Source organism: Anomaloglossus baeobatrachus, unplaced genomic scaffold (genome assembly GCF_048569485.1).
Source record: "Anomaloglossus baeobatrachus isolate aAnoBae1 unplaced genomic scaffold, aAnoBae1.hap1 Scaffold_384, whole genome shotgun sequence".
NCBI lineage: Eukaryota > Metazoa > Chordata > Amphibia > Anura > Aromobatidae > Anomaloglossus > Anomaloglossus baeobatrachus.
The window spans coordinates 245,832-269,475 of record NW_027443182.1 but is presented as its reverse complement, the minus strand read 5'-3'; the positions used below and the strand labels follow the sequence as shown (position 1 = coordinate 269,475).

The window sequence follows — 23,644 nt, the reverse complement described above, 5'->3', positions numbered from 1 at the left end:
CAACAAGTAAATCTCTGTTGCTCTCTGCCTTTGTTTTGACCTCCTCGGGTACAACGGAGGAAACCTTTCTAAAAGACCTGTTGTAGATGGACAGAAGGAGCATACCTGGGCTGTGTTGACCAGGAGGATGAACCATCCGATAGAATTCACAAAAAATTCCTTCGAGCCGGAATTGAACCAGCGACCTAAGGATTGCTGATTTACTGCTACAGTCCTCCGCTCTACCAGCTGAGCTATCGAAGGCATGTTTTGCTCATGCTTGAAAGCCTCCTAGTTTTAGCTGTTGGAGCCTTGAGCATGAGGTAAAAAGAAACTCTCGACTACCATGTGAAAAAAACAAAATCAGCTTTGGAGAATGCGGGCATCGATCCCGCTACCTCTCGCATGCTAAGCGAGCGCTCTACCACTTGAGCTAATCCCCCTGGCATGGTAGACTTGCCTTTACTTTCTTCCCACACCCTGTGGTGGCTTTCACATAAAGTCAGGTGTGACGTTGCATTGTTACATGGCAACTGATTTCTAAAAGTAGATCGCTTTTTTTTTTTTTTTTTTTAAGTGCGGATACCATTTTGCCATAGTAGAAGATCATCGGAGGAGTTTATAGGGTGACGGGGGGCTTATGAATACATGCACACCTCTTCCAAGCAAACCCTTTGCACATATGTGCAGAACTGAGTGGTAAGGCATGAAAAAAGCCTTAATAATTTGGAGAAGAAAGTTGCGACGCAGCAAATACGCATGCAGAGCCATTGGTCTTTTTGGCTGTGGGGCTGAAAAACACCCGGGCTATAGGAAATGCTGTGACGTGGGGAATTCTTCTTTTTCCATCAGCATGTGATGAGCAGGGATTTGGGCCTTTGGTTTATATTTTTGATCAGAAACGCGTTTGTGTTGACAGAAGAGACTTGGCGACTTCTATGAAAATGATCTCATAGCAGAGGATGGTTTCGATCCATCGACCTCTGGGTTATGGGCCCAGCACGCTTCCGCTGCGCCACTCTGCTGCTGGATGCTGCTACCTTGAGGAGAATTGTACTTATCGACTGACTTTTGAAAAGTGACTAGAAGGGAGGGTGTCTATGGGATGGAATCCGACAGCAGGATCTTATTGTCGGCAACTTGAGCTCTACTGAGCACCGGCAATTGTCTCTTTGTTTTTGCTGATTTCTTTTTGTCATATTATGTTCAAAGGTTCCCCTGAGGAACCTGCGCCTGGCCTGGCTGGGAGTTCCCGTGGAAAGGCCAGACATCTGCGTCTCTGTGGCGCAATCGGTTAGCGCGTTCGGCTGTTAACCGAAAGGTTGGTGGTTCAAGCCCACCCAGGGACGTGGGCCACTTTTGCTTGAGTAGCATGCTACGGGGGAAGAAGATTCCACGTTGGCTTTCATCTGCTCTTCCAATAAAAAGCCCTGTTGCTTGCTCGCTACCTCCCTTTTGAACTCCCTAGATACTACAGAAGAGACCTTTCTAAAAGAGCTCTTTGTCGATAGAGGGAAGGAGCTTAGCCGTGTTTTCCCAGGAACCATGGTCTCTTTTGCTGGCATCGCATGTTATGGGTGGAAAAGATTCCATGTTGGTTTTCAGCTGAGCTGCTCTCCCAACAAGTAAATCTCTGTTGCTCTCTGCCTTTGTTTTGACCTCCTCGGGTACAACGGAGGAAACCTTTCTAAAAGACCTGTTGTAGATGGACAGAAGGAGCATACCTGGGCTGTGTTGACCAGGAGGATGAACCATCCGATAGAATTCACAAAAAATTCCTTCGAGCCGGAATTGAACCAGCGACCTAAGGATTGCTGATTTACTGCTACAGTCCTCCGCTCTACCAGCTGAGCTATCGAAGGCATGTTTTGCTCATGCTTGAAAGCCTCCTAGTTTTAGCTGTTGGAGCCTTGAGCATGAGGTAAAAAGAAACTCTCGACTACCATGTGAAAAAAACAAAATCAGCTTTGGAGAATGCGGGCATCGATCCCGCTACCTCTCGCATGCTAAGCGAGCGCTCTACCACTTGAGCTAATCCCCCTGGCATGGTAGACTTGCCTTTACTTTCTTCCCACACCCTGTGGTGGCTTTCACATAAAGTCAGGTGTGACGTTGCATTGTTACATGGCAACTGATTTCTAAAAGTAGATCGCTTTTTTTTTTTTTTTTTTTTTTTTTTAAGTGCGGATACCATTTTGCCATAGTAGAAGATCATCGGAGGAGTTTATAGGGTGACGGGGGGCTTATGAATACATGCACACCTCTTCCAAGCAAACCCTTTGCACATATGTGCAGAACTGAGTGGTAAGGCATGAAAAAAGCCTTAATAATTTGGAGAAGAAAGTTGCGACGCAGCAAATACGCATGCAGAGCCATTGGTCTTTTTGGCTGTGGGGCTGAAAAACACCCGGGCTATAGGAAATGCTGTGACGTGGGGAATTCTTCTTTTTCCATCAGCATGTGATGAGCAGGGATTTGGGCCTTTGGTTTATATTTTTGATCAGAAACGCGTTTGTGTTGACAGAAGAGATTTGGCGACTTCTATGAAAATGATCTCATAGCAGAGGATGGTTTCGATCCATCGACCTCTGGGTTATGGGCCCAGCACGCTTCCGCTGCGCCACTCTGCTGCTGGATGCTGCTACCTTGAGGAGAATTGTACTTATCGACTGACTTTTGAAAAGTGACTAGAAGGGAGGGTGTCTATGGGATGGAATCCGACAGCAGGATCTTATTGTCGGCAACTTGAGCTCTACTGAGCACCGGCAATTGTCTCTTTGTTTTTGCTGATTTCTTTTTGTCATATTATGTTCAAAGGTTCCCCTGAGGAACCTGCGCCTGGCCTGGCTGGGAGTTCCCGTGGAAAGGCCAGACATCTGCGTCTCTGTGGCGCAATCGGTTAGCGCGTTCGGCTGTTAACCGAAAGGTTGGTGGTTCAAGCCCACCCAGGGACGTGGGCCACTTTTGCTTGAGTAGCATGCTACGGGGGAAGAAGATTCCACGTTGGCTTTCATCTGCTCTTCCAATAAAAAGCCCTGTTGCTTGCTCGCTACCTCCCTTTTGAACTCCCTAGATACTACAGAAGAGACCTTTCTAAAAGAGCTCTTTGTCGATAGAGGGAAGGAGCTTAGCCGTGTTTTCCCAGGAACCATGGTCTCTTTTGCTGGCATCGCATGTTATGGGTGGAAAAGATTCCATGTTGGTTTTCAGCTGAGCTGCTCTCCCAACAAGTAAATCTCTGTTGCTCTCTGCCTTTGTTTTGACCTCCTCGGGTACAACGGAGGAAACCTTTCTAAAAGACCTGTTGTAGATGGACAGAAGGAGCATACCTGGGCTGTGTTGACCAGGAGGATGAACCATCCGATAGAATTCACAAAAAATTCCTTCGAGCCGGAATTGAACCAGCGACCTAAGGATTGCTGATTTACTGCTACAGTCCTCCGCTCTACCAGCTGAGCTATCGAAGGCATGTTTTGCTCATGCTTGAAAGCCTCCTAGTTTTAGCTGTTGGAGCCTTGAGCATGAGGTAAAAAGAAACTCTCGACTACCATGTGAAAAAAACAAAATCAGCTTTGGAGAATGCGGGCATCGATCCCGCTACCTCTCGCATGCTAAGCGAGCGCTCTACCACTTGAGCTAATCCCCCTGGCATGGTAGACTTGCCTTTACTTTCTTCCCACACCCTGTGGTGGCTTTCACATAAAGTCAGGTGTGACGTTGCATTGTTACATGGCAACTGATTTCTAAAAGTAGATCGCTTTTTTTTTTTTTTTTTTTTTTTAAGTGCGGATACCATTTTGCCATAGTAGAAGATCATCGGAGGAGTTTATAGGGTGACGGGGGGCTTATGAATACATGCACACCTCTTCCAAGCAAACCCTTTGCACATATGTGCAGAACTGAGTGGTAAGGCATGAAAAAAGCCTTAATAATTTGGAGAAGAAAGTTGCGACGCAGCAAATACGCATGCAGAGCCATTGGTCTTTTTGGCTGTGGGGCTGAAAAACACCCGGGCTATAGGAAATGCTGTGACGTGGGGAATTCTTCTTTTTCCATCAGCATGTGATGAGCAGGGATTTGGGCCTTTGGTTTATATTTTTGATCAGAAACGCGTTTGTGTTGACAGAAGAGATTTGGCGACTTCTATGAAAATGATCTCATAGCAGAGGATGGTTTCGATCCATCGACCTCTGGGTTATGGGCCCAGCACGCTTCCGCTGCGCCACTCTGCTGCTGGATGCTGCTACCTTGAGGAGAATTGTACTTATCGACTGACTTTTGAAAAGTGACTAGAAGGGAGGGTGTCTATGGGATGGAATCCGACAGCAGGATCTTATTGTCGGCAACTTGAGCTCTACTGAGCACAGGCAATTGTCTCTTTGTTTTTGCTGATTTCTTTTTGTCATATTATGTTCAAAGGTTCCCCTGAGGAACCTGCGCCTGGCCGGGCTGGGAGTTCCCGTGGAAAGGCCAGACATCTGCGTCTCTGTGGTGCAATCGGTTAGCGCGTTCGGCTGTTAACCGAAAGGTTGGTGGTTCAAGCCCACCCAGGGACATGGGCCACTTTTGCTTGAGTAGCATGCTACGGGGGAAGAAGATTCCACGTTGGCTTTCATCTGCTCTTCCAATAAAAAGCCCTGTTGCTTGCTCGCTATCTACCTTTTGAACTCCCTAGATACTACAGAAGAGACCTTTCTAAAAGAGCTCTTTGTCGATAGAGGGAAGGAGCTTAGCCGTGCTTTCCCAGGAACCATGGTCTCTTTTGCTGGCATCGCATGTTATGGGTGGAAAAGATTCCATGTTGGTTTTCAGCTGAGCTGCTCTCCCAACAAGTAAATCTCTGTTGCTCTCTGCCTTTGTTTTGACCTCCTCGGGTACAACGGAGGAAACCTTTCTAAAAGACCTGTTTTAGATGGACTGAAGGAGCATACCTGGGCTGTGTTGACCAGGAGGATGAACCATCCGATAGAATTCACAAAAAATTCCTTCGAGCCGGAATTGAACCAGCGACCTAAGGATTGCTGATTTACTGCTACAGTCCTCCGCTCTACCAGCTGAGCTATCGAAGGCACGTTTTGCTCATGCTTGAAAGCCTCCTAGTTTTAGCTGTTGGAGCCTTGAGCATGAGGTAAAAAGAAACTCTCGACTACCATGTGAAAAAAACAAAATCAGCTTTGGAGAATGCGGGCATCGATCCCGCTACCTCTCGCATGCTAAGCGAGCGCTCTACCACTTGAGCTAATCCCCCTGGCATGGTAGACTTGCCTTTACTTTCTTCCCACACCCTGTGGTGGCTTTCACATAAAGTCAGGTGTGACGTTGCATTGTTACATGGCAACTGATTTCTAAAAGTAGATCGCTTTTTTTTTTTTTTTTTTTTTTTTTTTAAGTGCGGATACCATTTTGCCATAGTAGAAGATCATCGGAGGAGTTTATAGGGTGACGGGGGGCTTATGAATACATGCACACCTCTTCCAAGCAAACCCTTTGCACATATGTGCAGAACTGAGTGGTAAGGCATGAAAAAAGCCTTAATAATTTGGAGAAGAAAGTTGCGACGCAGCAAATACGCATGCAGAGCCATTGGTCTTTTTGGCTGTGGGGCTGAAAAACACCCGGGCTATAGGAAATGCTGTGACGTGGGGAATTCTTCTTTTTCCATCAGCATGTGATGAGCAGGGATTTGGGCCTTTGGTTTATATTTTTGATCAGAAACGCGTTTGTGTTGACAGAAGAGATTTGGCGACTTCTATGAAAATGATCTCATAGCAGAGGATGGTTTCGATCCATCGACCTCTGGGTTATGGGCCCAGCACGCTTCCGCTGCGCCACTCTGCTGCTGGATGCTGCTACCTTGAGGAGAATTGTACTTATCGACTGACTTTTGAAAAGTGACTAGAAGGGAGGGTGTCTATGGGATGGAATCCGACAGCAGGATCTTATTGTCGGCAACTTGAGCTCTACTGAGCACCGGCAATTGTCTCTTTGTTTTTGCTGATTTCTTTTTGTCATATTATGTTCAAAGGTTCCCCTGAGGAACCTGCGCCTGGCCTGGCTGGGAGTTCCCGTGGAAAGGCCAGACATCTGCGTCTCTGTGGCGCAATCGGTTAGCGCGTTCGGCTGTTAACCGAAAGGTTGGTGGTTCAAGCCCACCCAGGGACGTGGGCCACTTTTGCTTGAGTAGCATGCTACGGGGGAAGAAGATTCCACGTTGGCTTTCATCTGCTCTTCCAATAAAAAGCCCTGTTGCTTGCTCGCTACCTCCCTTTTGAACTCCCTAGATACTACAGAAGAGACCTTTCTAAAAGAGCTCTTTGTCGATAGAGGGAAGGAGCTTAGCCGTGTTTTCCCAGGAACCATGGTCTCTTTTGCTGGCATCGCATGTTATGGGTGGAAAAGATTCCATGTTGGTTTTCAGCTGAGCTGCTCTCCCAACAAGTAAATCTCTGTTGCTCTCTGCCTTTGTTTTGACCTCCTCGGGTACAACGGAGGAAACCTTTCTAAAAGACCTGTTGTAGATGGACAGAAGGAGCATACCTGGGCTGTGTTGACCAGGAGGATGAACCATCCGATAGAATTCACAAAAAATTCCTTCGAGCCGGAATTGAACCAGCGACCTAAGGATTGCTGATTTACTGCTACAGTCCTCCGCTCTACCAGCTGAGCTATCGAAGGCATGTTTTGCTCATGCTTGAAAGCCTCCTAGTTTTAGCTGTTGGAGCCTTGAGCATGAGGTAAAAAGAAACTCTCGACTACCATGTGAAAAAAACAAAATCAGCTTTGGAGAATGCGGGCATCGATCCCGCTACCTCTCGCATGCTAAGCGAGCGCTCTACCACTTGAGCTAATCCCCCTGGCATGGTAGACTTGCCTTTACTTTCTTCCCACACCCTGTGGTGGCTTTCACATAAAGTCAGGTGTGACGTTGCATTGTTACATGGCAACTGATTTCTAAAAGTAGATCGCTTTTTTTTTTTTTTTTTTTTTTTAAGTGCGGATACCATTTTGCCATAGTAGAAGATCATCGGAGGAGTTTATAGGGTGACGGGGGGCTTATGAATACATGCACACCTCTTCCAAGCAAACCCTTTGCACATATGTGCAGAACTGAGTGGTAAGGCATGAAAAAAGCCTTAATAATTTGGAGAAGAAAGTTGCGACGCAGCAAATACGCATGCAGAGCCATTGGTCTTTTTGGCTGTGGGGCTGAAAAACACCCGGGCTATAGGAAATGCTGTGACGTGGGGAATTCTTCTTTTTCCATCAGCATGTGATGAGCAGGGATTTGGGCCTTTGGTTTATATTTTTGATCAGAAACGCGTTTGTGTTGACAGAAGAGATTTGGCGACTTCTATGAAAATGATCTCATAGCAGAGGATGGTTTCGATCCATCGACCTCTGGGTTATGGGCCCAGCACGCTTCCGCTGCGCCACTCTGCTGCTGGATGCTGCTACCTTGAGGAGAATTGTACTTATCGACTGACTTTTGAAAAGTGACTAGAAGGGAGGGTGTCTATGGGATGGAATCCGACAGCAGGATCTTATTGTCGGCAACTTGAGCTCTACTGAGCACAGGCAATTGTCTCTTTGTTTTTGCTGATTTCTTTTTGTCATATTATGTTCAAAGGTTCCCCTGAGGAACCTGCGCCTGGCCGGGCTGGGAGTTCCCGTGGAAAGGCCAGACATCTGCGTCTCTGTGGTGCAATCGGTTAGCGCGTTCGGCTGTTAACCGAAAGGTTGGTGGTTCAAGCCCACCCAGGGACATGGGCCACTTTTGCTTGAGTAGCATGCTACGGGGGAAGAAGATTCCACGTTGGCTTTCATCTGCTCTTCCAATAAAAAGCCCTGTTGCTTGCTCGCTATCTACCTTTTGAACTCCCTAGATACTACAGAAGAGACCTTTCTAAAAGAGCTCTTTGTCGATAGAGGGAAGGAGCTTAGCCGTGCTTTCCCAGGAACCATGGTCTCTTTTGCTGGCATCGCATGTTATGGGTGGAAAAGATTCCATGTTGGTTTTCAGCTGAGCTGCTCTCCCAACAAGTAAATCTCTGTTGCTCTCTGCCTTTGTTTTGACCTCCTCGGGTACAACGGAGGAAACCTTTCTAAAAGACCTGTTTTAGATGGACTGAAGGAGCATACCTGGGCTGTGTTGACCAGGAGGATGAACCATCCGATAGAATTCACAAAAAATTCCTTCGAGCCGGAATTGAACCAGCGACCTAAGGATTGCTGATTTACTGCTACAGTCCTCCGCTCTACCAGCTGAGCTATCGAAGGCACGTTTTGCTCATGCTTGAAAGCCTCCTAGTTTTAGCTGTTGGAGCCTTGAGCATGAGGTAAAAAGAAACTCTCGACTACCATGTGAAAAAAACAAAATCAGCTTTGGAGAATGCGGGCATCGATCCCGCTACCTCTCGCATGCTAAGCGAGCGCTCTACCACTTGAGCTAATCCCCCTGGCATGGTAGACTTGCCTTTACTTTCTTCCCACACCCTGTGGTGGCTTTCACATAAAGTCAGGTGTGACGTTGCATTGTTACATGGCAACTGATTTCTAAAAGTAGATCGCTTTTTTTTTTTTTTTTTTTTTTTAAGTGCGGATACCATTTTGCCATAGTAGAAGATCATCGGAGGAGTTTATAGGGTGACGGGGGGCTTATGAATACATGCACACCTCTTCCAAGCAAACCCTTTGCACATATGTGCAGAACTGAGTGGTAAGGCATGAAAAAAGCCTTAATAATTTGGAGAAGAAAGTTGCGACGCAGCAAATACGCATGCAGAGCCATTGGTCTTTTTGGCTGTGGGGCTGAAAAACACCCGGGCTATAGGAAATGCTGTGACGTGGGGAATTCTTCTTTTTCCATCAGCATGTGATGAGCAGGGATTTGGGCCTTTGGTTTATATTTTTGATCAGAAACGCGTTTGTGTTGACAGAAGAGATTTGGCGACTTCTATGAAAATGATCTCATAGCAGAGGATGGTTTCGATCCATCGACCTCTGGGTTATGGGCCCAGCACGCTTCCGCTGCGCCACTCTGCTGCTGGATGCTGCTACCTTGAGGAGAATTGTACTTATCGACTGACTTTTGAAAAGTGACTAGAAGGGAGGGTGTCTATGGGATGGAATCCGACAGCAGGATCTTATTGTCGGCAACTTGAGCTCTACTGAGCACAGGCAATTGTCTCTTTGTTTTTGCTGATTTCTTTTTGTCATATTATGTTCAAAGGTTCCCCTGAGGAACCTGCGCCTGGCCGGGCTGGGAGTTCCCGTGGAAAGGCCAGACATCTGCGTCTCTGTGGTGCAATCGGTTAGCGCGTTCGGCTGTTAACCGAAAGGTTGGTGGTTCAAGCCCACCCAGGGACATGGGCCACTTTTGCTTGAGTAGCATGCTACGGGGGAAGAAGATTCCACGTTGGCTTTCATCTGCTCTTCCAATAAAAAGCCCTGTTGCTTGCTCGCTATCTACCTTTTGAACTCCCTAGATACTACAGAAGAGACCTTTCTAAAAGAGCTCTTTGTCGATAGAGGGAAGGAGCTTAGCCGTGCTTTCCCAGGAACCATGGTCTCTTTTGCTGGCATCGCATGTTATGGGTGGAAAAGATTCCATGTTGGTTTTCAGCTGAGCTGCTCTCCCAACAAGTAAATCTCTGTTGCTCTCTGCCTTTGTTTTGACCTCCTCGGGTACAACGGAGGAAACCTTTCTAAAAGACCTGTTTTAGATGGACTGAAGGAGCATACCTGGGCTGTGTTGACCAGGAGGATGAACCATCCGATAGAATTCACAAAAAATTCCTTCGAGCCGGAATTGAACCAGCGACCTAAGGATTGCTGATTTACTGCTACAGTCCTCCGCTCTACCAGCTGAGCTATCGAAGGCACGTTTTGCTCATGCTTGAAAGCCTCCTAGTTTTAGCTGTTGGAGCCTTGAGCATGAGGTAAAAAGAAACTCTCGACTACCATGTGAAAAAAACAAAATCAGCTTTGGAGAATGCGGGCATCGATCCCGCTACCTCTCGCATGCTAAGCGAGCGCTCTACCACTTGAGCTAATCCCCCTGGCATGGTAGACTTGCCTTTACTTTCTTCCCACACCCTGTGGTGGCTTTCACATAAAGTCAGGTGTGACGTTGCATTGTTACATGGCAACTGATTTCTAAAAGTAGATCGCTTTTTTTTTTTTTTTTTTTTTTTTTTAAGTGCGGATACCATTTTGCCATAGTAGAAGATCATCGGAGGAGTTTATAGGGTGACGGGGGGCTTATGAATACATGCACACCTCTTCCAAGCAAACCCTTTGCACATATGTGCAGAACTGAGTGGTAAGGCATGAAAAAAGCCTTAATAATTTGGAGAAGAAAGTTGCGACGCAGCAAATACGCATGCAGAGCCATTGGTCTTTTTGGCTGTGGGGCTGAAAAACACCCGGGCTATAGGAAATGCTGTGACGTGGGGAATTCTTCTTTTTCCATCAGCATGTGATGAGCAGGGATTTGGGCCTTTGGTTTATATTTTTGATCAGAAACGCGTTTGTGTTGACAGAAGAGACTTGGCGACTTCTATGAAAATGATCTCATAGCAGAGGATGGTTTCGATCCATCGACCTCTGGGTTATGGGCCCAGCACGCTTCCGCTGCGCCACTCTGCTGCTGGATGCTGCTACCTTGAGGAGAATTGTACTTATCGACTGACTTTTGAAAAGTGACTAGAAGGGAGGGTGTCTATGGGATGGAATCCGACAGCAGGATCTTATTGTCGGCAACTTGAGCTCTACTGAGCACCGGCAATTGTCTCTTTGTTTTTGCTGATTTCTTTTTGTCATATTATGTTCAAAGGTTCCCCTGAGGAACCTGCGCCTGGCCTGGCTGGGAGTTCCCGTGGAAAGGCCAGACATCTGCGTCTCTGTGGCGCAATCGGTTAGCGCGTTCGGCTGTTAACCGAAAGGTTGGTGGTTCAAGCCCACCCAGGGACGTGGGCCACTTTTGCTTGAGTAGCATGCTACGGGGGAAGAAGATTCCACGTTGGCTTTCATCTGCTCTTCCAATAAAAAGCCCTGTTGCTTGCTCGCTACCTCCCTTTTGAACTCCCTAGATACTACAGAAGAGACCTTTCTAAAAGAGCTCTTTGTCGATAGAGGGAAGGAGCTTAGCCGTGTTTTCCCAGGAACCATGGTCTCTTTTGCTGGCATCGCATGTTATGGGTGGAAAAGATTCCATGTTGGTTTTCAGCTGAGCTGCTCTCCCAACAAGTAAATCTCTGTTGCTCTCTGCCTTTGTTTTGACCTCCTCGGGTACAACGGAGGAAACCTTTCTAAAAGACCTGTTGTAGATGGACAGAAGGAGCATACCTGGGCTGTGTTGACCAGGAGGATGAACCATCCGATAGAATTCACAAAAAATTCCTTCGAGCCGGAATTGAACCAGCGACCTAAGGATTGCTGATTTACTGCTACAGTCCTCCGCTCTACCAGCTGAGCTATCGAAGGCATGTTTTGCTCATGCTTGAAAGCCTCCTAGTTTTAGCTGTTGGAGCCTTGAGCATGAGGTAAAAAGAAACTCTCGACTACCATGTGAAAAAAACAAAATCAGCTTTGGAGAATGCGGGCATCGATCCCGCTACCTCTCGCATGCTAAGCGAGCGCTCTACCACTTGAGCTAATCCCCCTGGCATGGTAGACTTGCCTTTACTTTCTTCCCACACCCTGTGGTGGCTTTCACATAAAGTCAGGTGTGACGTTGCATTGTTACATGGCAACTGATTTCTAAAAGTAGATCGCTTTTTTTTTTTTTTTTTTTTTTTTTTAAGTGCGGATACCATTTTGCCATAGTAGAAGATCATCGGAGGAGTTTATAGGGTGACGGGGGGCTTATGAATACATGCACACCTCTTCCAAGCAAACCCTTTGCACATATGTGCAGAACTGAGTGGTAAGGCATGAAAAAAGCCTTAATAATTTGGAGAAGAAAGTTGCGACGCAGCAAATACGCATGCAGAGCCATTGGTCTTTTTGGCTGTGGGGCTGAAAAACACCCGGGCTATAGGAAATGCTGTGACGTGGGGAATTCTTCTTTTTCCATCAGCATGTGATGAGCAGGGATTTGGGCCTTTGGTTTATATTTTTGATCAGAAACGCGTTTGTGTTGACAGAAGAGACTTGGCGACTTCTATGAAAATGATCTCATAGCAGAGGATGGTTTCGATCCATCGACCTCTGGGTTATGGGCCCAGCACGCTTCCGCTGCGCCACTCTGCTGCTGGATGCTGCTACCTTGAGGAGAATTGTACTTATCGACTGACTTTTGAAAAGTGACTAGAAGGGAGGGTGTCTATGGGATGGAATCCGACAGCAGGATCTTATTGTCGGCAACTTGAGCTCTACTGAGCACCGGCAATTGTCTCTTTGTTTTTGCTGATTTCTTTTTGTCATATTATGTTCAAAGGTTCCCCTGAGGAACCTGCGCCTGGCCTGGCTGGGAGTTCCCGTGGAAAGGCCAGACATCTGCGTCTCTGTGGCGCAATCGGTTAGCGCGTTCGGCTGTTAACCGAAAGGTTGGTGGTTCAAGCCCACCCAGGGACGTGGGCCACTTTTGCTTGAGTAGCATGCTACGGGGGAAGAAGATTCCACGTTGGCTTTCATCTGCTCTTCCAATAAAAAGCCCTGTTGCTTGCTCGCTACCTCCCTTTTGAACTCCCTAGATACTACAGAAGAGACCTTTCTAAAAGAGCTCTTTGTCGATAGAGGGAAGGAGCTTAGCCGTGTTTTCCCAGGAACCATGGTCTCTTTTGCTGGCATCGCATGTTATGGGTGGAAAAGATTCCATGTTGGTTTTCAGCTGAGCTGCTCTCCCAACAAGTAAATCTCTGTTGCTCTCTGCCTTTGTTTTGACCTCCTCGGGTACAACGGAGGAAACCTTTCTAAAAGACCTGTTGTAGATGGACAGAAGGAGCATACCTGGGCTGTGTTGACCAGGAGGATGAACCATCCGATAGAATTCACAAAAAATTCCTTCGAGCCGGAATTGAACCAGCGACCTAAGGATTGCTGATTTACTGCTACAGTCCTCCGCTCTACCAGCTGAGCTATCGAAGGCATGTTTTGCTCATGCTTGAAAGCCTCCTAGTTTTAGCTGTTGGAGCCTTGAGCATGAGGTAAAAAGAAACTCTCGACTACCATGTGAAAAAAACAAAATCAGCTTTGGAGAATGCGGGCATCGATCCCGCTACCTCTCGCATGCTAAGCGAGCGCTCTACCACTTGAGCTAATCCCCCTGGCATGGTAGACTTGCCTTTACTTTCTTCCCACACCCTGTGGTGGCTTTCACATAAAGTCAGGTGTGACGTTGCATTGTTACATGGCAACTGATTTCTAAAAGTAGATCGCTTTTTTTTTTTTTTTTTTTTTTTTTTAAGTGCGGATACCATTTTGCCATAGTAGAAGATCATCGGAGGAGTTTATAGGGTGACGGGGGGCTTATGAATACATGCACACCTCTTCCAAGCAAACCCTTTGCACATATGTGCAGAACTGAGTGGTAAGGCATGAAAAAAGCCTTAATAATTTGGAGAAGAAAGTTGCGACGCAGCAAATACGCATGCAGAGCCATTGGTCTTTTTGGCTGTGGGGCTGAAAAACACCCGGGCTATAGGAAATGCTGTGACGTGGGGAATTCTTCTTTTTCCATCAGCATGTGATGAGCAGGGATTTGGGCCTTTGGTTTATATTTTTGATCAGAAACGCGTTTGTGTTGACAGAAGAGACTTGGCGACTTCTATGAAAATGATCTCATAGCAGAGGATGGTTTCGATCCATCGACCTCTGGGTTATGGGCCCAGCACGCTTCCGCTGCGCCACTCTGCTGCTGGATGCTGCTACCTTGAGGAGAATTGTACTTATCGACTGACTTTTGAAAAGTGACTAGAAGGGAGGGTGTCTATGGGATGGAATCCGACAGCAGGATCTTATTGTCGGCAACTTGAGCTCTACTGAGCACCGGCAATTGTCTCTTTGTTTTTGCTGATTTCTTTTTGTCATATTATGTTCAAAGGTTCCCCTGAGGAACCTGCGCCTGGCCTGGCTGGGAGTTCCCGTGGAAAGGCCAGACATCTGCGTCTCTGTGGCGCAATCGGTTAGCGCGTTCGGCTGTTAACCGAAAGGTTGGTGGTTCAAGCCCACCCAGGGACGTGGGCCACTTTTGCTTGAGTAGCATGCTACGGGGGAAGAAGATTCCACGTTGGCTTTCATCTGCTCTTCCAATAAAAAGCCCTGTTGCTTGCTCGCTACCTCCCTTTTGAACTCCCTAGATACTACAGAAGAGACCTTTCTAAAAGAGCTCTTTGTCGATAGAGGGAAGGAGCTTAGCCGTGTTTTCCCAGGAACCATGGTCTCTTTTGCTGGCATCGCATGTTATGGGTGGAAAAGATTCCATGTTGGTTTTCAGCTGAGCTGCTCTCCCAACAAGTAAATCTCTGTTGCTCTCTGCCTTTGTTTTGACCTCCTCGGGTACAACGGAGGAAACCTTTCTAAAAGACCTGTTGTAGATGGACAGAAGGAGCATACCTGGGCTGTGTTGACCAGGAGGATGAACCATCCGATAGAATTCACAAAAAATTCCTTCGAGCCGGAATTGAACCAGCGACCTAAGGATTGCTGATTTACTGCTACAGTCCTCCGCTCTACCAGCTGAGCTATCGAAGGCATGTTTTGCTCATGCTTGAAAGCCTCCTAGTTTTAGCTGTTGGAGCCTTGAGCATGAGGTAAAAAGAAACTCTCGACTACCATGTGAAAAAAACAAAATCAGCTTTGGAGAATGCGGGCATCGATCCCGCTACCTCTCGCATGCTAAGCGAGCGCTCTACCACTTGAGCTAATCCCCCTGGCATGGTAGACTTGCCTTTACTTTCTTCCCACACCCTGTGGTGGCTTTCACATAAAGTCAGGTGTGACGTTGCATTGTTACATGGCAACTGATTTCTAAAAGTAGATCGCTTTTTTTTTTTTTTTTTTTTTTTTTTTAAGTGCGGATACCATTTTGCCATAGTAGAAGATCATCGGAGGAGTTTATAGGGTGACGGGGGGCTTATGAATACATGCACACCTCTTCCAAGCAAACCCTTTGCACATATGTGCAGAACTGAGTGGTAAGGCATGAAAAAAGCCTTAATAATTTGGAGAAGAAAGTTGCGACGCAGCAAATACGCATGCAGAGCCATTGGTCTTTTTGGCTGTGGGGCTGAAAAACACCCGGGCTATAGGAAATGCTGTGACGTGGGGAATTCTTCTTTTTCCATCAGCATGTGATGAGCAGGGATTTGGGCCTTTGGTTTATATTTTTGATCAGAAACGCGTTTGTGTTGACAGAAGAGACTTGGCGACTTCTATGAAAATGATCTCATAGCAGAGGATGGTTTCGATCCATCGACCTCTGGGTTATGGGCCCAGCACGCTTCCGCTGCGCCACTCTGCTGCTGGATGCTGCTACCTTGAGGAGAATTGTACTTATCGACTGACTTTTGAAAAGTGACTAGAAGGGAGGGTGTCTATGGGATGGAATCCGACAGCAGGATCTTATTGTCGGCAACTTGAGCTCTACTGAGCACCGGCAATTGTCTCTTTGTTTTTGCTGATTTCTTTTTGTCATATTATGTTCAAAGGTTCCCCTGAGGAACCTGCGCCTGGCCTGGCTGGGAGTTCCCGTGGAAAGGCCAGACATCTGCGTCTCTGTGGCGCAATCGGTTAGCGCGTTCGGCTGTTAACCGAAAGGTTGGTGGTTCAAGCCCACCCAGGGACGTGGGCCACTTTTGCTTGAGTAGCATGCTACGGGGGAAGAAGATTCCACGTTGGCTTTCATCTGCTCTTCCAATAAAAAGCCCTGTTGCTTGCTCGCTACCTCCCTTTTGAACTCCCTAGATACTACAGAAGAGACCTTTCTAAAAGAGCTCTTTGTCGATAGAGGGAAGGAGCTTAGCCGTGTTTTCCCAGGAACCATGGTCTCTTTTGCTGGCATCGCATGTTATGGGTGGAAAAGATTCCATGTTGGTTTTCAGCTGAGCTGCTCTCCCAACAAGTAAATCTCTGTTGCTCTCTGCCTTTGTTTTGACCTCCTCGGGTACAACGGAGGAAACCTTTCTAAAAGACCTGTTGTAGATGGACAGAAGGAGCATACCTGGGCTGTGTTGACCAGGAGGATGAACCATCCGATAGAATTCACAAAAAATTCCTTCGAGCCGGAATTGAACCAGCGACCTAAGGATTGCTGATTTACTGCTACAGTCCTCCGCTCTACCAGCTGAGCTATCGAAGGCATGTTTTGCTCATGCTTGAAAGCCTCCTAGTTTTAGCTGTTGGAGCCTTGAGCATGAGGTAAAAAGAAACTCTCGACTACCATGTGAAAAAAACAAAATCAGCTTTGGAGAATGCGGGCATCGATCCCGCTACCTCTCGCATGCTAAGCGAGCGCTCTACCACTTGAGCTAATCCCCCTGGCATGGTAGACTTGCCTTTACTTTCTTCCCACACCCTGTGGTGGCTTTCACATAAAGTCAGGTGTGACGTTGCATTGTTACATGGCAACTGATTTCTAAAAGTAGATCGCTTTTTTTTTTTTTTTTTTTTTTTTTTAAGTGCGGATACCATTTTGCCATAGTAGAAGATCATCGGAGGAGTTTATAGGGTGACGGGGGGCTTATGAATACATGCACACCTCTTCCAAGCAAACCCTTTGCACATATGTGCAGAACTGAGTGGTAAGGCATGAAAAAAGCCTTAATAATTTGGAGAAGAAAGTTGCGACGCAGCAAATACGCATGCAGAGCCATTGGTCTTTTTGGCTGTGGGGCTGAAAAACACCCGGGCTATAGGAAATGCTGTGACGTGGGGAATTCTTCTTTTTCCATCAGCATGTGATGAGCAGGGATTTGGGCCTTTGGTTTATATTTTTGATCAGAAACGCGTTTGTGTTGACAGAAGAGACTTGGCGACTTCTATGAAAATGATCTCATAGCAGAGGATGGTTTCGATCCATCGACCTCTGGGTTATGGGCCCAGCACGCTTCCGCTGCGCCACTCTGCTGCTGGATGCTGCTACCTTGAGGAGAATTGTACTTATCGACTGACTTTTGAAAAGTGACTAGAAGGGAGGGTGTCTATGGGATGGAATCCGACAGCAGGATCTTATTGTCGGCAACTTGAGCTCTACTGAGCACCGGCAATTGTCTCTTTGTTTTTGCTGATTTCTTTTTGTCATATTATGTTCAAAGGTTCCCCTGAGGAACCTGCGCCTGGCCTGGCTGGGAGTTCCCGTGGAAAGGCCAGACATCTGCGTCTCTGTGGCGCAATCGGTTAGCGCGTTCGGCTGTTAACCGAAAGGTTGGTGGTTCAAGCCCACCCAGGGACGTGGGCCACTTTTGCTTGAGTAGCATGCTACGGGGGAAGAAGATTCCACGTTGGCTTTCATCTGCTCTTCCAATAAAAAGCCCTGTTGCTTGCTCGCTACCTCCCTTTTGAACTCCCTAGATACTACAGAAGAGACCTTTCTAAAAGAGCTCTTTGTCGATAGAGGGAAGGAGCTTAGCCGTGTTTTCCCAGGAACCATGGTCTCTTTTGCTGGCATCGCATGTTATGGGTGGAAAAGATTCCATGTTGGTTTTCAGCTGAGCTGCTCTCCCAACAAGTAAATCTCTGTTGCTCTCTGCCTTTGTTTTGACCTCCTCGGGTATAACGGAGGAAACCTTTCTAAAAGACCTGTTGTAGATGGACAGAAGGAGCATACCTGGGCTGTGTTGACCAGGAGGATGAACCATCCGATAGAATTCACAAAAAATTCCTTCGAGCCGGAATTGAACCAGCGACCTAAGGATTGCTGATTTACTGCTACAGTCCTCCGCTCTACCAGCTGAGCTATCGAAGGCATGTTTTGCTCATGCTTGAAAGCCTCCTAGTTTTAGCTGTTGGAGCCTTGAGCATGAGGTAAAAAGAAACTCTCGACTACCATGTGAAAAAAACAAAATCAGCTTTGGAGAATGCGGGCATCGATCCCGCTACCTCTCGCATGCTAAGCGAGCGCTCTACCACTTGAGCTAATCCCCCTGGCATGGTAGACTTGCCTTTACTTTCTTCCCACACCCTGTGGTGGCTTTCACATAAAGTCAGGTGTGACGTTGCATTGTTACATGGCAACTGATTTCTAAAAGTAGATCGCTTTTTTTTTTTTTTTTTTTTTTTTTTAAGTGCGGATACCATTTTGCCATAGTAGAAGATCATCGGAGGAGTTTATAGGGTGACGGGGGGCTTATGAATACATGCACACCTCTTCCAAGCAAACCCTTTGCACATATGTGCAGAACTGAGTGGTAAGGCATGAAAAAAGCCTTAATAATTTGGAGAAGAAAGTTGCGACGCAGCAAATACGCATGCAGAGCCATTGGTCTTTTTGGCTGTGGGGCTGAAAAACACCCGGGCTATAGGAAATGCTGTGACGTGGGGAATTCTTCTTTTTCCATCAGCATGTGATGAGCAGGGATTTGGGCCTTTGGTTTATATTTTTGATCAGAAACGCGTTTGTGTTGACAGAAGAGACTTGGCGACTTCTATGAAAATGATCTCATAGCAGAGGATGGTTTCGATCCATCGACCTCTGGGTTATGGGCCCAGCACGCTTCCGCTGCGCCACTCTGCTGCTGGATGCTGCTACCTTGAGGAGAATTGTACTTATCGACTGACTTTTGAAAAGTGACTAGAAGGGAGGGTGTCTATGGGATGGAATCCGACAGCAGGATCTTATTGTCGGCAACTTGAGCTCTACTGAGCACCGGCAATTGTCTCTTTGTTTTTGCTGATTTCTTTTTGTCATATTATGTTCAAAGGTTCCCCTGAGGAACCTGCGCCTGGCCTGGCTGGGAGTTCCCGTGGAAAGGCCAGACATCTGCGTCTCTGTGGCGCAATCGGTTAGCGCGGCTGTTAACCGAAAGGTTGGTGGTTCAAGCCCACCCAGGGACGTGGGCCACTTTTGCTTGAGTAGCATGCTACGGGGGAAGAAGATTCCACATTGGCTTTCATCTGCTCTTCCAATAAAAAGCCCTGTTGCTTGCTCGCTACCTCCCTTTTGAACTCCCTAGATACTACAGAAGAGACCTTTCTAAAAGAGCTCTTTGTCGATAGAGGGAAGGAGCTTAGCCGTGTTTTCCCAGGAACCATGGTCTCTTTTGCTGGCATCGCATGTTATGGGTGGAAAAGATTCCATGTTGGTTTTCAGCTGAGCTGCTCTCCCAACAAGTAAATCTCTGTTGCTCTCTGCCTTTGTTTTGACCTCCTCGGGTACAACGGAGGAAACCTTTCTAAAAGACCTGTTGTAGATGGACAGAAGGAGCATACCTGGGCTGTGTTGACCAGGAGGATGAACCATCCGATAGAATTCACAAAAAATTCCTTCGAGCCGGAATTGAACCAGCGACCTAAGGATTGCTGATTTACTGCTACAGTCCTCCGCTCTACCAGCTGAGCTATCGAAGGCATGTTTTGCTCATGCTTGAAAGCCTCCTAGTTTTAGCTGTTGGAGCCTTGAGCATGAGGTAAAAAGAAACTCTCGACTACCATGTGAAAAAAACAAAATCAGCTTTGGAGAATGCGGGCATCGATCCCGCTACCTCTCGCATGCTAAGCGAGCGCTCTACCACTTGAGCTAATCCCCCTGGCATGGTAGACTTGCCTTTACTTTCTTCCCACACCCTGTGGTGGCTTTCACATAAAGTCAGGTGTGACGTTGCATTGTTACATGGCAACTGATTTCTAAAAGTAGATCGCTTTTTTTTTTTTTTTTTTTTTTTTTAAGTGCGGATACCATTTTGCCATAGTAGAAGATCATCGGAGGAGTTTATAGGGTGACGGGGGGCTTATGAATACATGCACACCTCTTCCAAGCAAACCCTTTGCACATATGTGCAGAACTGAGTGGTAAGGCATGAAAAAAGCCTTAATAATTTGGAGAAGAAAGTTGCGACGCAGCAAATACGCATGCAGAGCCATTGGTCTTTTTGGCTGTGGGGCTGAAAAACACCCGGGCTATAGGAAATGCTGTGACGTGGGGAATTCTTCTTTTTCCATCAGCATGTGATGAGCAGGGATTTGGGCCTTTGGTTTATATTTTTGATCAGAAACGCGTTTGTGTTGACAGAAGAGACTTGGCGACTTCTATGAAAATGATCTCATAGCAGAGGATGGTTTCGATCCATCGACCTCTGGGTTATGGGCCCAGCACGCTTCCGCTGCGCCACTCTGCTGCTGGATGCTGCTACCTTGAGGAGAATTGTACTTATCGACTGACTTTTGAAAAGTGACTAGAAGGGAGGGTGTCTATGGGATGGAATCCGACAGCAGGATCTTATTGTCGGCAACTTGAGCTCTACTGAGCACCGGCAATTGTCTCTTTGTTTTTGCTGATTTCTTTTTGTCATATTATGTTCAAAGGTTCCCCTGAGGAACCTGCGCCTGGCCTGGCTGGGAGTTCCCGTGGAAAGGCCAGACATCTGCGTCTCTGTGGCGCAATCGGTTAGCGCGTTCGGCTGTTAACCGAAAGGTTGGTGGTTCAAGCCCACCCAGGGACGTGGGCCACTTTTGCTTGAGTAGCATGCTACGGGGGAAGAAGATTCCACGTTGGCTTTCATCTGCTCTTCCAATAAAAAGCCCTGTTGCTTGCTCGCTACCTCCCTTTTGAACTCCCTAGATACTACAGAAGAGACCTTTCTAAAAGAGCTCTTTGTCGATAGAGGGAAGGAGCTTAGCCGTGTTTTCCCAGGAACCATGGTCTCTTTTGCTGGCATCGCATGTTATGGGTGGAAAAGATTCCATGTTGGTTTTCAGCTGAGCTGCTCTCCCAACAAGTAAATCTCTGTTGCTCTCTGCCTTTGTTTTGACCTCCTCGGGTACAACGGAGGAAACCTTTCTAAAAGACCTGTTGTAGATGGACAGAAGGAGCATACCTGGGCTGTGTTGACCAGGAGGATGAACCATCCGATAGAATTCACAAAAAATTCCTTCGAGCCGGAATTGAACCAGCGACCTAAGGATTGCTGATTTACTGCTACAGTCCTCCGCTCTACCAGCTGAGCTATCGAAGGCATGTTTTGCTCATGCTTGAAAGCCTCCTAGTTTTAGCTGTTGGAGCCTTGAGCATGAGGTAAAAAGAAACTCTCGACTACCATGTGAAAAAAACAAAATCAGCTTTGGAGAATGCGGGCATCGATCCCGCTACCTCTCGCATGCTAAGCGAGCGCTCTACCACTTGAGCTAATCCCCCTGGCATGGTAGACTTGCCTTTACTTTCTTCCCACACCCTGTGGTGGCTTTCACATAAAGTCAGGTGTGACGTTGCATTGTTACATGGCAACTGATTTCTAAAAGTAGATCGCTTTTTTTTTTTTTTTTTTTTTTTTTTAAGTGCGGATACCATTTTGCCATAGTAGAAGATCATCGGAGGAGTTTATAGGGTGACGGGGGGCTTATGAATACATGCACACCTCTTCCAAGCAAACCCTTTGCACATATGTGCAGAACTGAGTGGTAAGGCATGAAAAAAGCCTTAATAATTTGGAGAAGAAAGTTGCGACGCAGCAAATACGCATGCAGAGCCATTGGTCTTTTTGGCTGTGGGGCTGAAAAACACCCGGGCTATAGGAAATGCTGTGACGTGGGGAATTCTTCTTTTTCCATCAGCATGTGATGAGCAGGGATTTGGGCCTTTGGTTTATATTTTTGATCAGAAACGCGTTTGTGTTGACAGAAGAGACTTGGCGACTTCTATGAAAATGATCTCATAGCAGAGGATGGTTTCGATCCATCGACCTCTGGGTTATGGGCCCAGCACGCTTCCGCTGCGCCACTCTGCTGCTGGATGCTGCTACCTTGAGGAGAATTGTACTTATCGACTGACTTTTGAAAAGTGACTAGAAGGGAGGGTGTCTATGGGATGGAATCCGACAGCAGGATCTTATTGTCGGCAACTTGAGCTCTACTGAGCACCGGCAATTGTCTCTTTGTTTTTGCTGATTTCTTTTTGTCATATTATGTTCAAAGGTTCCCCTGAGGAACCTGCGCCTGGCCTGGCTGGGAGTTCCCGTGGAAAGGCCAGACATCTGCGTCTCTGTGGCGCAATCGGTTAGCGCGTTCGGCTGTTAACCGAAAGGTTGGTGGTTCAAGCCCACCCAGGGACGTGGGCCACTTTTGCTTGAGTAGCATGCTACGGGGGAAGAAGATTCCACGTTGGCTTTCATCTGCTCTTCCAATAAAAAGCCCTGTTGCTTGCTCGCTACCTCCCTTTTGAACTCCCTAGATACTACAGAAGAGACCTTTCTAAAAGAGCTCTTTGTCGATAGAGGGAAGGAGCTTAGCCGTGTTTTCCCAGGAACCATGGTCTCTTTTGCTGGCATCGCATGTTATGGGTGGAAAAGATTCCATGTTGGTTTTCAGCTGAGCTGCTCTCCCAACAAGTAAATCTCTGTTGCTCTCTGCCTTTGTTTTGACCTCCTCGGGTACAACGGAGGAAACCTTTCTAAAAGACCTGTTGTAGATGGACAGAAGGAGCATACCTGGGCTGTGTTGACCAGGAGGATGAACCATCCGATAGAATTCACAAAAAATTCCTTCGAGCCGGAATTGAACCAGCGACCTAAGGATTGCTGATTTACTGCTACAGTCCTCCGCTCTACCAGCTGAGCTATCGAAGGCATGTTTTGCTCATGCTTGAAAGCCTCCTAGTTTTAGCTGTTGGAGCCTTGAGCATGAGGTAAAAAGAAACTCTCGACTACCATGTGAAAAAAACAAAATCAGCTTTGGAGAATGCGGGCATCGATCCCGCTACCTCTCGCATGCTAAGCGAGCGCTCTACCACTTGAGCTAATCCCCCTGGCATGGTAGACTTGCCTTTACTTTCTTCCCACACCCTGTGGTGGCTTTCACATAAAGTCAGGTGTGACGTTGCATTGTTACATGGCAACTGATTTCTAAAAGTAGATCGCTTTTTTTTTTTTTTTTTTTTTTTTTTAAGTGCGGATACCATTTTGCCATAGTAGAAGATCATCGGAGGAGTTTATAGGGTGACGGGGGGCTTATGAATACATGCACACCTCTTCCAAGCAAACCCTTTGCACATATGTGCAGAACTGAGTGGTAAGGCATGAAAAAAGCCTTAATAATTTGGAGAAGAAAGTTGCGACGCAGCAAATACGCATGCAGAGCCATTGGTCTTTTTGGCTGTGGGGCTGAAAAACACCCGGGCTATAGGAAATGCTGTGACGTGGGGAATTCTTCTTTTTCCATCAGCATGTGATGAGCAGGGATTTGGGCCTTTGGTTTATATTTTTGATCAGAAACGCGTTTGTGTTGACAGAAGAGATTTGGCGACTTCTATGAAAATGATCTCATAGCAGAGGATGGTTTCGATCCATCGACCTCTGGGTTATGGGCCCAGCACGCTTCCGCTGCGCCACTCTGCTGCTGGATGCTGCTACCTTGAGGAGAATTGTACTTATCGACTGACTTTTGAAAAGTGACTAGAAGGGAGGGTGTCTATGGGATGGAATCCGACAGCAGGATCTTATTGTCGGCAACTTGAGCTCTACTGAGCACCGGCAATTGTCTCTTTGTTTTTGCTGATTTCTTTTTGTCATATTATGTT

General features: G+C 46.9%; 40 non-coding genes across 40 annotated transcripts; 10 read left to right on the top strand and 30 right to left on the bottom strand.

Annotated features, from left to right (window-relative positions):
• Positions 1-157: 157 nt before the first annotated feature.
• TRNAY-GUA (transfer RNA tyrosine (anticodon GUA)) lies at positions 158-243 on the bottom strand. Its single transcript is given in 2 exon segments — positions 158-193; positions 207-243. It is a non-coding gene; the product is annotated as a tRNA-Tyr (tRNA).
• A 106-nt stretch (positions 244-349) lies between these two features.
• TRNAA-AGC (transfer RNA alanine (anticodon AGC)) lies at positions 350-422 on the bottom strand. Its single transcript has one exon. It is a non-coding gene; the product is annotated as a tRNA-Ala (tRNA).
• Positions 423-1,254: 832 nt separating this feature from the next.
• On the top strand, positions 1,255-1,328 carry TRNAN-GUU (transfer RNA asparagine (anticodon GUU)). The gene has a single exon. It is a non-coding gene; the product is annotated as a tRNA-Asn (tRNA).
• Positions 1,329-1,755: 427 nt separating this feature from the next.
• Positions 1,756-1,841, bottom strand: TRNAY-GUA (transfer RNA tyrosine (anticodon GUA)). The gene is given in 2 exon segments: positions 1,756-1,791; positions 1,805-1,841. It is a non-coding gene; the product is annotated as a tRNA-Tyr (tRNA).
• A 106-nt stretch (positions 1,842-1,947) lies between these two features.
• TRNAA-AGC (transfer RNA alanine (anticodon AGC)) lies at positions 1,948-2,020 on the bottom strand. Its single transcript has one exon. It is a non-coding gene; the product is annotated as a tRNA-Ala (tRNA).
• An 839-nt stretch (positions 2,021-2,859) lies between these two features.
• Positions 2,860-2,933, top strand: TRNAN-GUU (transfer RNA asparagine (anticodon GUU)). Its single transcript has one exon. It is a non-coding gene; the product is annotated as a tRNA-Asn (tRNA).
• A 427-nt stretch (positions 2,934-3,360) lies between these two features.
• TRNAY-GUA (transfer RNA tyrosine (anticodon GUA)) lies at positions 3,361-3,446 on the bottom strand. Its single transcript is given in 2 exon segments — positions 3,361-3,396; positions 3,410-3,446. It is a non-coding gene; the product is annotated as a tRNA-Tyr (tRNA).
• Positions 3,447-3,552: 106 nt separating this feature from the next.
• Positions 3,553-3,625, bottom strand: TRNAA-AGC (transfer RNA alanine (anticodon AGC)). The gene has a single exon. It is a non-coding gene; the product is annotated as a tRNA-Ala (tRNA).
• A 1,337-nt stretch (positions 3,626-4,962) lies between these two features.
• Positions 4,963-5,048, bottom strand: TRNAY-GUA (transfer RNA tyrosine (anticodon GUA)). The gene is given in 2 exon segments: positions 4,963-4,998; positions 5,012-5,048. It is a non-coding gene; the product is annotated as a tRNA-Tyr (tRNA).
• Positions 5,049-5,154: 106 nt separating this feature from the next.
• TRNAA-AGC (transfer RNA alanine (anticodon AGC)) lies at positions 5,155-5,227 on the bottom strand. The gene has a single exon. It is a non-coding gene; the product is annotated as a tRNA-Ala (tRNA).
• An 840-nt stretch (positions 5,228-6,067) lies between these two features.
• TRNAN-GUU (transfer RNA asparagine (anticodon GUU)) lies at positions 6,068-6,141 on the top strand. Its single transcript has one exon. It is a non-coding gene; the product is annotated as a tRNA-Asn (tRNA).
• A 427-nt stretch (positions 6,142-6,568) lies between these two features.
• TRNAY-GUA (transfer RNA tyrosine (anticodon GUA)) lies at positions 6,569-6,654 on the bottom strand. Its single transcript is given in 2 exon segments — positions 6,569-6,604; positions 6,618-6,654. It is a non-coding gene; the product is annotated as a tRNA-Tyr (tRNA).
• A 106-nt stretch (positions 6,655-6,760) lies between these two features.
• Positions 6,761-6,833, bottom strand: TRNAA-AGC (transfer RNA alanine (anticodon AGC)). The gene has a single exon. It is a non-coding gene; the product is annotated as a tRNA-Ala (tRNA).
• Positions 6,834-8,170: 1,337 nt separating this feature from the next.
• TRNAY-GUA (transfer RNA tyrosine (anticodon GUA)) lies at positions 8,171-8,256 on the bottom strand. The gene is given in 2 exon segments: positions 8,171-8,206; positions 8,220-8,256. It is a non-coding gene; the product is annotated as a tRNA-Tyr (tRNA).
• Positions 8,257-8,362: 106 nt separating this feature from the next.
• Positions 8,363-8,435, bottom strand: TRNAA-AGC (transfer RNA alanine (anticodon AGC)). The gene has a single exon. It is a non-coding gene; the product is annotated as a tRNA-Ala (tRNA).
• Positions 8,436-9,772: 1,337 nt separating this feature from the next.
• On the bottom strand, positions 9,773-9,858 carry TRNAY-GUA (transfer RNA tyrosine (anticodon GUA)). Its single transcript is given in 2 exon segments — positions 9,773-9,808; positions 9,822-9,858. It is a non-coding gene; the product is annotated as a tRNA-Tyr (tRNA).
• A 106-nt stretch (positions 9,859-9,964) lies between these two features.
• Positions 9,965-10,037, bottom strand: TRNAA-AGC (transfer RNA alanine (anticodon AGC)). The gene has a single exon. It is a non-coding gene; the product is annotated as a tRNA-Ala (tRNA).
• An 839-nt stretch (positions 10,038-10,876) lies between these two features.
• Positions 10,877-10,950, top strand: TRNAN-GUU (transfer RNA asparagine (anticodon GUU)). The gene has a single exon. It is a non-coding gene; the product is annotated as a tRNA-Asn (tRNA).
• Positions 10,951-11,377: 427 nt separating this feature from the next.
• Positions 11,378-11,463, bottom strand: TRNAY-GUA (transfer RNA tyrosine (anticodon GUA)). The gene is given in 2 exon segments: positions 11,378-11,413; positions 11,427-11,463. It is a non-coding gene; the product is annotated as a tRNA-Tyr (tRNA).
• A 106-nt stretch (positions 11,464-11,569) lies between these two features.
• TRNAA-AGC (transfer RNA alanine (anticodon AGC)) lies at positions 11,570-11,642 on the bottom strand. The gene has a single exon. It is a non-coding gene; the product is annotated as a tRNA-Ala (tRNA).
• Positions 11,643-12,481: 839 nt separating this feature from the next.
• TRNAN-GUU (transfer RNA asparagine (anticodon GUU)) lies at positions 12,482-12,555 on the top strand. The gene has a single exon. It is a non-coding gene; the product is annotated as a tRNA-Asn (tRNA).
• A 427-nt stretch (positions 12,556-12,982) lies between these two features.
• TRNAY-GUA (transfer RNA tyrosine (anticodon GUA)) lies at positions 12,983-13,068 on the bottom strand. Its single transcript is given in 2 exon segments — positions 12,983-13,018; positions 13,032-13,068. It is a non-coding gene; the product is annotated as a tRNA-Tyr (tRNA).
• Positions 13,069-13,174: 106 nt separating this feature from the next.
• Positions 13,175-13,247, bottom strand: TRNAA-AGC (transfer RNA alanine (anticodon AGC)). Its single transcript has one exon. It is a non-coding gene; the product is annotated as a tRNA-Ala (tRNA).
• Positions 13,248-14,086: 839 nt separating this feature from the next.
• Positions 14,087-14,160, top strand: TRNAN-GUU (transfer RNA asparagine (anticodon GUU)). The gene has a single exon. It is a non-coding gene; the product is annotated as a tRNA-Asn (tRNA).
• Positions 14,161-14,587: 427 nt separating this feature from the next.
• On the bottom strand, positions 14,588-14,673 carry TRNAY-GUA (transfer RNA tyrosine (anticodon GUA)). Its single transcript is given in 2 exon segments — positions 14,588-14,623; positions 14,637-14,673. It is a non-coding gene; the product is annotated as a tRNA-Tyr (tRNA).
• A 106-nt stretch (positions 14,674-14,779) lies between these two features.
• Positions 14,780-14,852, bottom strand: TRNAA-AGC (transfer RNA alanine (anticodon AGC)). Its single transcript has one exon. It is a non-coding gene; the product is annotated as a tRNA-Ala (tRNA).
• An 840-nt stretch (positions 14,853-15,692) lies between these two features.
• TRNAN-GUU (transfer RNA asparagine (anticodon GUU)) lies at positions 15,693-15,766 on the top strand. Its single transcript has one exon. It is a non-coding gene; the product is annotated as a tRNA-Asn (tRNA).
• A 427-nt stretch (positions 15,767-16,193) lies between these two features.
• TRNAY-GUA (transfer RNA tyrosine (anticodon GUA)) lies at positions 16,194-16,279 on the bottom strand. Its single transcript is given in 2 exon segments — positions 16,194-16,229; positions 16,243-16,279. It is a non-coding gene; the product is annotated as a tRNA-Tyr (tRNA).
• Positions 16,280-16,385: 106 nt separating this feature from the next.
• Positions 16,386-16,458, bottom strand: TRNAA-AGC (transfer RNA alanine (anticodon AGC)). Its single transcript has one exon. It is a non-coding gene; the product is annotated as a tRNA-Ala (tRNA).
• Positions 16,459-17,297: 839 nt separating this feature from the next.
• TRNAN-GUU (transfer RNA asparagine (anticodon GUU)) lies at positions 17,298-17,371 on the top strand. Its single transcript has one exon. It is a non-coding gene; the product is annotated as a tRNA-Asn (tRNA).
• A 427-nt stretch (positions 17,372-17,798) lies between these two features.
• Positions 17,799-17,884, bottom strand: TRNAY-GUA (transfer RNA tyrosine (anticodon GUA)). Its single transcript is given in 2 exon segments — positions 17,799-17,834; positions 17,848-17,884. It is a non-coding gene; the product is annotated as a tRNA-Tyr (tRNA).
• A 106-nt stretch (positions 17,885-17,990) lies between these two features.
• On the bottom strand, positions 17,991-18,063 carry TRNAA-AGC (transfer RNA alanine (anticodon AGC)). Its single transcript has one exon. It is a non-coding gene; the product is annotated as a tRNA-Ala (tRNA).
• A 1,336-nt stretch (positions 18,064-19,399) lies between these two features.
• TRNAY-GUA (transfer RNA tyrosine (anticodon GUA)) lies at positions 19,400-19,485 on the bottom strand. The gene is given in 2 exon segments: positions 19,400-19,435; positions 19,449-19,485. It is a non-coding gene; the product is annotated as a tRNA-Tyr (tRNA).
• Positions 19,486-19,591: 106 nt separating this feature from the next.
• On the bottom strand, positions 19,592-19,664 carry TRNAA-AGC (transfer RNA alanine (anticodon AGC)). Its single transcript has one exon. It is a non-coding gene; the product is annotated as a tRNA-Ala (tRNA).
• An 838-nt stretch (positions 19,665-20,502) lies between these two features.
• TRNAN-GUU (transfer RNA asparagine (anticodon GUU)) lies at positions 20,503-20,576 on the top strand. Its single transcript has one exon. It is a non-coding gene; the product is annotated as a tRNA-Asn (tRNA).
• A 427-nt stretch (positions 20,577-21,003) lies between these two features.
• On the bottom strand, positions 21,004-21,089 carry TRNAY-GUA (transfer RNA tyrosine (anticodon GUA)). The gene is given in 2 exon segments: positions 21,004-21,039; positions 21,053-21,089. It is a non-coding gene; the product is annotated as a tRNA-Tyr (tRNA).
• A 106-nt stretch (positions 21,090-21,195) lies between these two features.
• TRNAA-AGC (transfer RNA alanine (anticodon AGC)) lies at positions 21,196-21,268 on the bottom strand. The gene has a single exon. It is a non-coding gene; the product is annotated as a tRNA-Ala (tRNA).
• An 839-nt stretch (positions 21,269-22,107) lies between these two features.
• TRNAN-GUU (transfer RNA asparagine (anticodon GUU)) lies at positions 22,108-22,181 on the top strand. Its single transcript has one exon. It is a non-coding gene; the product is annotated as a tRNA-Asn (tRNA).
• Positions 22,182-22,608: 427 nt separating this feature from the next.
• On the bottom strand, positions 22,609-22,694 carry TRNAY-GUA (transfer RNA tyrosine (anticodon GUA)). The gene is given in 2 exon segments: positions 22,609-22,644; positions 22,658-22,694. It is a non-coding gene; the product is annotated as a tRNA-Tyr (tRNA).
• Positions 22,695-22,800: 106 nt separating this feature from the next.
• On the bottom strand, positions 22,801-22,873 carry TRNAA-AGC (transfer RNA alanine (anticodon AGC)). The gene has a single exon. It is a non-coding gene; the product is annotated as a tRNA-Ala (tRNA).
• Between the last annotated feature and the right edge of the window lie 771 nt (positions 22,874-23,644).